Source organism: Petromyzon marinus, chromosome 66, assembly GCF_048934315.1.
Source record: "Petromyzon marinus isolate PM22_M1 ecotype Great Lakes invasive population chromosome 66, UKy_Petmar_22M1.pri1.0, whole genome shotgun sequence".
NCBI lineage: Eukaryota > Metazoa > Chordata > Hyperoartia > Petromyzontiformes > Petromyzontidae > Petromyzon > Petromyzon marinus.
In genome coordinates this window covers 11,661,449-11,673,451 of record NC_133732.1, presented here as the reverse complement: position 1 = coordinate 11,673,451, position 12,003 = coordinate 11,661,449, and the positions used below count along the sequence as shown (strand labels likewise).

General features: G+C 50.5%; 1 long non-coding RNA gene across 1 annotated transcript; it reads right to left on the bottom strand.

Annotated features, from left to right (window-relative positions):
• Positions 1-6,423: 6,423 nt before the first annotated feature.
• Positions 6,424-11,682, bottom strand: LOC142906515 (uncharacterized). Its single transcript, XR_012930347.1, has 2 exons — positions 9,699-11,682; positions 6,424-9,649 (listed from the first exon to the last, which is right to left on the bottom strand). It is a non-coding gene; the product is annotated as an uncharacterized LOC142906515 (long non-coding RNA).
• Between the last annotated feature and the right edge of the window lie 321 nt (positions 11,683-12,003).

Genomic DNA, 12,003 nt, shown 5'->3' with positions numbered 1-12,003 from the left:
GGACTGCAGGAGATCCGACTTTTTGGCAGTGGCTCACTACGATAAAGTGACACTTCACACTGGCAAGGCAAACAGCAGAACGAACCAAGGAGACACGGTGTTGGGTTCACTGTCAAAAACACACTCCTTGGCATGTTAGAACCAGAACTCCCAGCGAATTCTGCTCATGAGACTGCTCACTGCTTCTGGCCATGTAAACATCCTGAGTGTCTATGCCCCAACACTCCACTCACCTCCGGAGAGTCATGACTAGTTCTATGAAAAGCTTCACAATATCATTTGCAAAATTCCCAGCTCTGAGCACACGTTTCTGTTGGGACACTTCAACGCTAAGGGTTGGGGCTGACCCACGATGCGTAGCCCGCTTGCCTTGGCCATCGGAAAAATGAAAGTCAGCGGCCAAGACGACTGGAGCTCTGCTCATACCACAATCTTTGTATCACAAACTTATTCTTTCTCACAAAACCCTGCAATAAAGTGTCATGGAGACAACCAAGGTCACTCGGTTGGGACCAACTGGACCTCGTCATCACCAGACGAGCCCTCCTCAATCCAGTACTCATCACACGCAGCTTCCACAGTGCAGTTTGTGACACCGATAACTCACTGGTATCCAGGAAGGTCAGACTGCACCCCAAAAAGATACACCACCTCAAACAAAAGCGCTACCCATGCATCAACTGTGCCAAGATCTCCCTCCCAGAGCTCTCTCAAGCATTCCAACGCAGCCTTCATCAACCCCTAAACGATGACACATCTTGCATATTTTGTGTTGTGTTTTTTAAATAAAAAATCATGGAAAATTACGCAAATCTGAGTGTAAAATGTTACATGAAAATGTACGTGTATGATGTGTATTTTAGGTGTGTGTGTGTGAGTGTAGGAGTATTATTAATGTGTGTTTGTATTATAATCAATCGGTGTGTGTAGTTACGTGTATTATTATTGGCTCTTTCGTTGTCAAGGGGGTATATTCTGTGTGTGGTTATTTGTGATTGATGTGTGATGTGATGCCTAGCTTCTTGTCTAGGGGTGTATTACCAATCGTGATGATATAAACAGGTCCCTGCAGGGTGGGCTGGTAGGAAGATTGGAATTTTGCACAATTTAATTTTTACACCCCAACAGCACGAGATTTCACTTCGTTAAAGTATTGAAAGGGGACGGACGGACGGACACATTAATCTATTGCAGGCTGGTACACTCAGTTTACAACTTCGTTCCTACCAGTATGATTCTCACTTTAACTTTTACTGATTATGATTCTCGCTGAAACATTTACTGATTATGACTTTAGTGTAATTACGTCCGATCTAAGGATTCAGATCTCGCCGCAGGATACAGTTCTTATAATTATGATCATTACGCGTGAACTTAGGAAGGAACCAAACTCTGCTGTGTTCAGCAACTTTCATATCTAAAAAGACTTTAATATGCGAACATACTTGGCATCAAAACTCTCTCCATGACAACACAGCACAGCGGCATCACCTCGGAGGCATTTCCTATACTCAGTGGTGTAATGCAGGGGGGGGTGCTTGCCCCAACACTGGTTGGCATCTTTTTCTCACTCATGCTCACACATGCCATTGGGCCAGCAAATGAGGGAGTCGATCTGATGGCAAACTCTTCAACCTTGACCGCCTCAGATACAAAACCAAAGTCCGCAAAGTCCTCATCAGAGAACTCCGATTCGCCGATGATGAGGCGCTGACAGCTCACACAGCACAAGGTCTTCAGACACTCATCCACCAGCTTGCCAATGGCTGCAATAACTTTGGCCTGACAATCAGCCTGAAAGAGGCCAATGCCATGCGCCAGAATGTCAGAAACACTCCTTCCATGAAAAATGGCAGCTACACCCTGGAAGCTGTTCAGGACTTCGCCTACTTGGGTTCCACCACCACCTGCAACTTGTCCCTTGTCACAGAGATTGACAAGCGCATTGGAATGGCGTCTACAGCTATGTTCAGGTTGGCCAAAAAAAGTGTGGGAGAACAAATCCCTAACTCTCAACACCAAAGTAGTACAGGTGTACTGGGCCTGTGTCTTTAGCTCCCTCCTCGATGGGTCCGAGTTCTGGACAACACACGCCAGTCGAGAACATTAGACGAAACACATTCCACCTCCGCTGTCTCAGGCACATCCGCAGTACCAGATGGCAGGATCGCATGCCGAACGCCTCAGTTCTCAAGCTGGCCAACATTCCCAGCATTTACTCTCTACTCAGTCATATGCACCTGAGATTGCTTGGACACATGCGCCAGAATACCCAAGGGCGTCTTGTGCGGCGAGCTGGCATCAGGCACACGACCCACTGGGTGCTCGGTCCTGCGCTCCAAGGATATCTGCAAACGGGATATGAAGAGCTGCTACATCAACCCAGGGGACTGGGAGCACACTGCCGGCCAGTGACTCAGCTGGCGGCAGGCTGTGAACGGAGGCCTCAGGAGAGGCGAGGAGAAAAGACAGCCACACCGTGCGGCAGACCAAGAGGGAACTACGTAAAGAAAGGGCAACAAACACCCCTGGAGCTGCCACTGTATTCACTTACAATGGCAGTGGCAAGGATTGCCAATAGAGAATTGGCCTACCAAGTCATTCTAGGTGCTGCAAAACTCACGGCTGACCTTGTAAGGTGCAAAAGAATCGTCTCCCGAGACACACACATGCCTCATCATCATCAAACCCTAACCCCCGAAACTCTTAACCTGAAACCCTTAATCCTAACCCCAAACCCTCACCCTCCCATAACCCGAGAACCAAAAACCTAACCCCTAACCCTGACCCCAAACCCTTAACCATAACCCTACCCTATCTGTAATCCCTAACCCAACCTCTACCATAACCTAACCCTAAACCCTCTAACCATAGACCCTAATCCTAAACCTCAACCCTAACCCAACCCTAACCCCTAAACCCAATCCTAAATCTTAAAACCGAACCCTAAACCCTAACAACTAAACGCTTAAACCTCGGTTGTTTAGCGAGTGTCCATGTTGGTTAAAAACCGAACCCTAAACAATAAGCCCTGGTTCTCAGCAAAGCTCAGAAGGTTGAGGTTGGAGAAGGAGGAAGCGTTTAGGAGTGGAGATAGAGACAGATTCAAGCAGTCGAAGAACAGGTTTAGCAAAGCGGTGAGAGAGGCTAAACGACTGTACTCAGAGAGACTAAAACACCAGTTCTCTACAAACGACGCTGCTTCTGTCTGGAGAGGGCTCAGGCAGATCACCAACTACAAACCCAGAGCCCCCCACACCACTAACGACTCCCGCCTAGCCAACGACCTGAACGAGTTCTACTGTAGATTTGAAAGACAATTGAACTGTCCTGAACCACCCCTTCCCACCCAAGAGGCCCCATCTCCCACCCATACTACAGAGACGACTCTCTCCTTTCAGGAGGGAGACGTTAATAGACTTTTCAAGAGGCAGAATCCACGCAAAGCAGCCGGGCCGGACTCTGTCTCTCCAGCCACCCTCAGGCACTGCGCTGACCAGCTGTATCCGGTGTTCACCAACATCTTTAACACCTCCCTGGAGACATGCCATGTACCAGCCTGTCTCAAGTCCTCCACCATCATCCCTGTGCCCAAAAAGCTAAGGCCAACAGGACTAAATGATTACAGACGGGTCGCCCTTACATCTGTGGTAATGAAGTCTTTTGAGCGCCTGGTCCTGGCACACCTTAAAGCCATCACAGACCCACTCCTGGACCCCCTTCAGTTTGCCTACAGAGCCAAAAGGTCTGTGGACGACGCAGTTAACATGGCCCTCCACTTCACCCTACAGCATCTGGATGCCCCAGCATCCTACGCCAGGATCCTGTGTGTGGACTTCAGCTCTGCCTTCAACACCATCATCCCTGCCCTGCTTCAGGACAAGCTCTTCCAGCTGAACGTGCCCTACACCACCTGTAAATGGATCACAGACTTCCTGTCTGACAGGAAGCAGTGCGTTAAGCTGGGAACACAAGTCTCTGACTCCAGGTCCATCAGCACCGGAACTCCTCAGGGCTGCGTCCTTTCCCCTCTGCTCTTCTCCCTGTATACCAACAGCTGCACCTCCAATCATCTGTCCGTCAAACTATTGAAGTTTGCGGACGACACCACCCTCATTGGGCTGATCTCTGGTGGGGATGAGTCTGACTATAAGTGGGAAGCTGACAATCTGGTGACCTGGTGTAGCCAGAACAACTTAGAGCTAAATGCTCTAAAGACAGTTGAGATGGTTGTGGACTTCAGGAAGAATACAGCCCCACTCACCCCCATCACCCTGTTAGACTCCCCAGTCAAAATTGTAGAGTCCTTCCGCTTCCTGGGCACTATTCTCTCCCGGGACCTCAAGTGGGAACTGAACATCAGCTCCCTCACCAAGAAAGCTCAACAGAGGATGTACTTTCTACGGCAGCTGAAGAAATTCAACCTGCCAAAGACAATGATGGTGCAATTCTATACAGCGATCATTGAATCCATCCTCACCTCCTCCATAACCGTCTGGTACGCTGCTGCCACTGCCAAGGACAAGAGCAGACTGCAGCGTATCATCCACACTGCTGAGAAGGTAATTGCCTGCAATCTACCAACCCTAGAGGACCTGCACACGACAAGGTCCATGAGGCGAGCGAGGAAGATTGTGGCCGATTCCTCCCACCCTGGACACTTCTCTGTTTCAGCTACTCCCCTCCGGCAGAAGGCTTCGGTCCCTCAGGACCAAAACCTCACGCCATAAAAACAGTTTCTTCCCATCTGCTGCTGGCCTGTTAAACAAGGCCAAGGGCTTACACTGTTTTTAACATTTTATCTACATAATGACACCTTGCCGATATTAACTATGTCAACCTATTTGTATTTTTTATTTTTTTATTATATCTTAAAGCTATTTTATATTCGATATGTATTCAATTTTATATACTTCAGCCCCTTGGTGTTAGACTTTTAACCCTTATTATAGTAAGACTTGTTTAAAACTTATTTAAGATTTTAGATTCCTATATGTTGAATGTATGCACCATCCTGCCAAAGTAAATTCCGTGTCGGTGTGAACTTTCATGGCGAATAAAACCCTTTCTGATTCTGATTCTTTCTGATTCTGATTTAGTAATTTAGTGGGCGTCCATGTTGGTTAAGTTACTTAGCAAGTGGCTCTGTTGGTTAGGTTATTTAGTGAGTACAGTCATACCTCGGTATACGACCTCCTTGGAATACGTCGAATTTGGTACACGTCGTGTTTTGACGAAAAAAAACATCTCTTGGGATAGGACGTATTGCTTGGGATACGAAGCGCTTGCTAGAACTTGTATGGGTCGGGATGAGTCACCGCGTGCCTGCCTATAGCCCGTTCACGATAGAAACAAAGCGCCGCTCCTCAGTCTGCCTGTACAGTAGATCTCGTTGAGTGCACACGTGTTTTTTGTCATTTAAATGTATGTATCCATTTTAGTAATAAGGAGTGTCTAAATTATTTTATTTAACCCCATTAAGGTATAATATGCCATATAAAATATACTTTCTTATACTCTGGAATGGATTATTTCCTTTCCCTTTATTTCTTATGGGAAAAAAATCGTTTGGTATTCGGCATTTTCGGTATAATTCCTACCTTCTGGAACGAAATAACGACATATACCGAGATACCACTGTAGCCATGTTGGTTAGGTTATTTAGTGAGTGTCCATGTTGGTTAGGTTATTTAGCGAGTGTCCATGTTGGTTAGGTTATTTAGCGAGTGTCCATGATAGTTAGGTTATTTAGTGAGTGTCCATGTTGGTTAAGTTATTTAGTGAGTGCCCATGATGGTTAGGTTATTTAGCGAGTGTCCATGTTGGTTAGGTTATTTAGTGAATGTCCATGATGGTTAGGTTATTTAGTGAGTGTCCATGTTGGTTAAGTTATTTAGTGAGTGTCCATGTTGGTTAGGTTATTTAGCGAGTGTCCATGTTGGTTAAGTTATTCAGTGAGTGTCCATGGTGGTTAGGTTATTTAGCCAGTGGCTGTATTGGTTAAGTTATTTAGTGAGTGTCCATGTTGGTTAAGTTATTTAGCGAGTGTCCATGTGGTTAAGTTATTCAGTGAGTGTCCATGTTGGTTAAGTTATTTAGTGAGTGTCCATGTTGGTTAGGTTATTTAGTGAGTGTCCATGTTGGTTAAGTTATTTAGCGAGTGTCCATGTTGGTTAGGTTATTTAGTGAGTGTCCATGTTGGTTAAGTTATTTAGCGAGTGTCCATGTTGGTTAAGTTATTTAGCGAGTGTCCATGTTGGTTAAGTTATTTAGCGAGTGTCCATGTCGCAAGTCGATTAACTTATTTAGCGGGTGTGAGGGTTGCTCTTTTTTATTAATATGGGAGAAAGAGAGAGAGAGTTCGGATCCATTTTCTCTTCCATGCAATTTCCTTAAAAAAATGGACATTAACTCAACCCGGAATATAGTGAACCTTAACGAGATTTAGAATTTATTAACTATGTCTTGAGACACTTTATCCAAAGACGCGAATCAATACGTGGTGGATAATAACTTCACACATCTACACAGCGCCCCCGTGCATCAACAATTACAGAACACCAAGTACAACCGACTTTTCAAAACTCTCGCAAAGCACCCCCGCAAATCGACAAATCACAGAATACCGACGACTACCGCCTCCTTGAAACTCGAACAAACATCCACACAGCGCCTCTATGTGTTGATTATAAGAGACCACAGTGGTAATAAAACATATACAGAAAACATGGCGACCGGTCGTACCAACCCTCATGCACACTCCACTCTTTGGTGACGGGATGAGGCAGCCTACATCCAGGGTACACGGAACTGCGGTCAGAGTCGTGTGCTGCCTCAAGGATTCACAGGACCCACCAGGAGCGTCTTGGTTTCCATTTACAACCGCACTCGAAAGGTGGTCCGTGGACTTGGTGGAAGCCTCCACCCACACGTCAACAGCTCGGTGCTGCTGCAGTCTTGGTCCCAGAACAGCCCGCGCCAAGCACTCATCGTTGGTCTTCTCCGGGAGTCCCTTGGTCCTGATGGCCGTCGATCGTCTCTCCCCGTACCCGCCCGCTTAAAATGTAGTCCCGCCCTTACGGCCCGTCTCCCTAGCAGCCAATTAGCTGCCTCTCGGCTCCTGTCAATCAACTTGGCACGTGCAGCGTCGCCCAATCGGAATCTCGAAAATGTGTATTAAACCGGATTTTTTGTTGACAACACCTGCCATCTATCATACATAGCCGCCTACGCCCTCACCTGGGGCCACACGGAGGGGCACCGTTGCTTCCAGAAGGTGGCGTTTTTTGAGGGATTTTCCACCCTGACCACTCGCCTCTCCTGACCTCGTGTAACCTCAGCCACATCGGCTCACCCACACCGTCACAGCAGACGTCCGTATACTGCAGCCAAATGCTCCTCTATGCGTGGCGACGTTAATTTCTAATAAAGGTGCAGGGAAAAAACCGGAGGACCAGGAGAAAAATCCACGTGACTACGGGAAAAGGGGGATGGAGACAGCAAATATTCCGACAGGCGTCGTTAGCGTCGGGGTCGAACCCGCGACCTCCTGCATACCAAGCGAGGGAGATAACATCTCGCCACCATGGGGCAATGTTAATTAGATAGGGAACCGGTTTCCTAAAGAAAGTCTATGGGGCAATGTTAACATGGAACCGGCGTACTATGAACCCAGGCCCACCCGGGCTCGATTCCCGCTCACGGCCAACACCAGTGACGATGATGTGAACTGGTCCGGGGCATCGTCGCGGTAAACTCCGCTTCAAATGAGTAAATATTGCAGTGTGTAAACATCACCACTGGGTGGACGAATGCGGCTGGGTGTGGTGCTGGCAACGCACCCGTCGTGTACCACAGTGCCGGCCTTCACAGGCGCTGCTACTCGCTAACAGCACTTGCTTCTACAGCCTTGTGCGAGCTACCGAGGGAACCTTTGAGTGGGGAATGGTGGCGCAGCAGTGGGCACATTGGATAGCTCGCGCACTGCTAACACGAATAGCACTTGTCCCAACAGCCTGCTAGGGGCTACCTGGGGGAGCTTCGTCTTTGCGACTGTGTGAGCGAGGAGCGGTGGCACAGTGGTTAGCGCACTGCTGCGCGACGAACTCAGCGACCCAAGTTCGATTCCCGCTCACGGCCATCAACACCAGTGATAGAAATTATCTGAACCGGTCATGGGGCTCCCCATGGCATAAAATGAGTATCTGGTGTTGGTGTGTATTAAACATCGGCACTAGGGAGACAAAGGCGGCCGGGCACATTGTTTTCCACCCACCCTCTTGTGCCACAGTGCGAGCCTTCATAGGCGCTGCTGCTCGCTACTAGCAGCACTTGCCCGAATAAGTCTGTTGAGGCTACATGGGGGACCTTTGTCTGGATTAAGTGAAACAGCGATACTGCTGGAGGCCATGCGAGTAGCGAAAAAGAAGCCACATGGAGCCAACCGATTAATTCACGTTGAATCTTTTACCGTACAAAATGAAAAGGTAATCATCATTAACGGTAAATCGAGCCAGCTACATGCTAAAGCAAATATAATCCAATTACACAGTGACAGGGGGGTAGTAATCCTTCGGGATTACTACAAACCGACACGACCACTCAAGATGGGCATCCAAATAACCACAGCGGACTGGGTCACAGCCACAAAGCAACAACAATGAACCCTACGGGAGCCTTAGCCTGGCTGTGAGCCTCAGTGATTAACACTGAACCCTAGAGGAACCTTAACCTGACTCTGTGGGCCTCAGTGATTAACACTGAACCCTAGAGGAGCCTTATCCTGGCTCTGTGGGCCTCAGTGATTAACACTGAACCCTGCGGGAACCTTAACCTGGCTCTGTGGGCCTCAGTGATTAACACTGAACCCTATGGGAACCTAAACCTGACTCTGTGGGCCTCAGTGATTAACACTGAACCCTATGGGAACCTTAACCTGGCTCTGTGGGCCTCAGTGATTAACACTGAACCCTATGGGAACCTTAACCTGGCTCTGTGGGCCGCAGTGATTAACACTGAACCCTATGGGAGCCTAAACCTGACTCTGTGGGCCTCAGTGATTAACACTGAACCCTATGGGAACCTTAACCTGGCTCTGTGGTCCTCAGTGATTAACACTGAACCCTATGGGAACCTTAACCTGGCTCTGTGGGCCTCAGTGATTAACACTGAACCCTATGGGAGCCTAAACCTGACTCTGTGGGCCTCAGTGATTAACACTGAACCCTAGAGGAGCCTTATCCTGACTCTGTGGGCCTCAGTGATTAACACTGAACCCTATGGGAACCTTAACCTGACTCTGTGGGCCTCAGTGATTAACACTGAACCCTATGGGAACCTTAACCTGACTCTGTGGGCCTCAGTGATTAACACTGAACCCTGCGGGAACCTTAACCTGGCTCTGTGGGCCTCAGTGATTAACACTGAACCCTATGGGAGCCTTATCCTGGCTCTGTGGGCCTCAGTGATTAACACCGAACCCTGCGGGAACCTTAACCTGGCTCTGTGGGCCTCAGTGATTAACACTGAACCCTATGGGAGCCTTATCCTGGCTCTGTGGGCCTCAGTGATTAACACTGAACCCTATGGGAGCCTTATCCTGGCTCTGTGGGCCTCAGTGATTAACACTGAACCCTATGGGAGCCTTAACCTGACTGTGGGCCTCAGTGATTAACACTGAACCCTATGGGAGCCTTAACCTGGCTCTGTGGGCCTCAGTGATTAACACTGAACCCTATGGGAACCTAAACCTGACTGTGGGCCTCAGTGATTAACACTGAACCCTGCGGGAGCCCCAGCGACTAACACTGAACACGACTCTTCCACGCTGACCAGACTAGACGTCGTAGGGAGGGGGGTGGAAGGTATCCACACTTTACCCCACCACTACCGTTGTGGCAGGGGTAACGATGTGGAGCTGTGCTGTGCACGTTAACCGGGTCCCATATCTCACAGAGAGGGACCCCTTGCCGATCACACCTGGGCAGCAGTTCACTGGCAGTGGCGGTTCAGACACTGCAAGCCAAAAACCCTGGCATGGAAATTTTCCTGCGCTGAACCAACGCTGCCGAGATAACAATGCCCAGAAGGCCGTGAAGCTGATGGGATGCATGAAGAATACTTCGCTATTCACGTGGAGTGACGCAGATTTAAAGGTGAATTCTGGTCGACCAGTCTACCGGTCTACGTGTCTACCGGTCTACGTGTCTACCGGTCTACGTGTCTACCGGTCTACGTGTCTACCGGTCTACGTGTCTACCGGTCTACGTGTCTACCGGTCTACCGGTCTACGTGTCTACCAGTCTACCGGTCTATGTGTCTACCGGTCTACGTGTCTACCGGTCTATGTGTCTACCAGTCTACCGGTCTACGTGTCTACCGGTCTATGTGTCTACCAGTCTACCAGTCTACCGGTCTACGTGTCTACCGGTCTACCAGTCTACGTGTCTACGTGTCTACCAGTCTACCAGTCTACCGGTCTACCAGTCTACGTGTCTACCGGTCTATGTGTCTACCAGTCTACCGGTCTATGTGTCTACCGGTCTACGTGTCTACCAGTCTACCAGTCTACTGGTCTATGTGTCTACCAGTCTACCGGTCTACCGGTCTACCGGTCTATGTGTCTACCAGTCTACCAGTCTACCAGTCTACCGGTCTACGTGTCTACCGGTCTACCAGTCTACGTGTCTACGTGTCTACCAGTCTACCAGTCTACCGGTCTACCAGTCTACGTGTCTACCGGTCTATGTGTCTACCGGTCTACGTGTCTACCAGTCTACCAGTCTACCGGTCTATGTGTCTACCGGTCTACCGGTCTACGTGTCTACCGGTCTACGTGTCTACCGGTCTACCGGTCTATGTGTCTACCGGTCTACCGGTCTATGTGTCTACCGATCTACCAGTCTACCGATCTACCAGTCTACCGGTCTACCGGTCTACCGATCTACCGGTCTACCAGTCTACCGGTCTACCGATCTACCGGTCTACCGGTCTACCAGTCTACCGGTCTACGTGTCTACCGGTCTACGTGTCTACGTGTCTAACGGTCTAAGTGTCTAATGGTCTACCGGTCTACGTGTCTACCGGTCTACATGTCTACCGGTCTACCGATCTGCCAGTCTACGCATCTGCCGGTCTACGCGTCTACTGGTCTATGGGTCTACTGGTCTATGGGTCTACCAGTCTCGATGGGTTTACCGGTCTCTATGGGCCTACCGAACTCTATGGGTTTACCGGTCTATGGGACTATTGATTGGGGCTTCACTCCCCTGTCTCCGTCACTCTTGCGGCTGCCTCCAAATCAACATCGCCACCTTCACTGCCATCGCCACCATCACCGCCATTATCACCATCACCACCACCGCCATCAGCATCGTCATATTTGCCACCGCCGTCATCATCAGCACCACCACCATCTCCGCCACCGTAATCGCCAACGTAACCACCACCGCCGTCACCCCCACCACCATCACCACCATCAACACCATCACCACCATCACCACCATCACCGCCATCACCACCATCACCACCATCACCGCCATCACCACCCTCGCCGCCGTAACCGCCGCCGACGTAGCCGCCGTAGCCAACGCCGCCGCCGCCGTAGCCAACGCCGACGCCGCCGTAGCCAACGCCGACGCCGCCAACGCCGCCGCGGTGCCGGCGGTAACCGGCGGCGGCGGCGGCCGCCGCCGCCGCCGCCGCTCCCCCCCCCTCCCCGGCGTGCGCCGTGAGGCAGTGCCGCTCCAGCCGCTGGCGCTTGGGGAAGGGCCCGGCCGCACACGGCGCAAACGTGGGGGCCCCGGGCCCCCCCGCGCGGGCCCCGAGGGCCCCCCGGGCCGCCCCCGCCCCCGTCCCCGACGTCTCCGTGCACCCTGCCGTGCTCCCGCAGGTGGGAGGCCTGCGCGAAGCCGCGGCCCGCACCGCGGGCACGCGTAGGGGCGCTCCCCGCTGTGCGTGCGCTCGTGGTCCCGCAGGTGGGACGACTGCAGGAAGCGCTTGCCG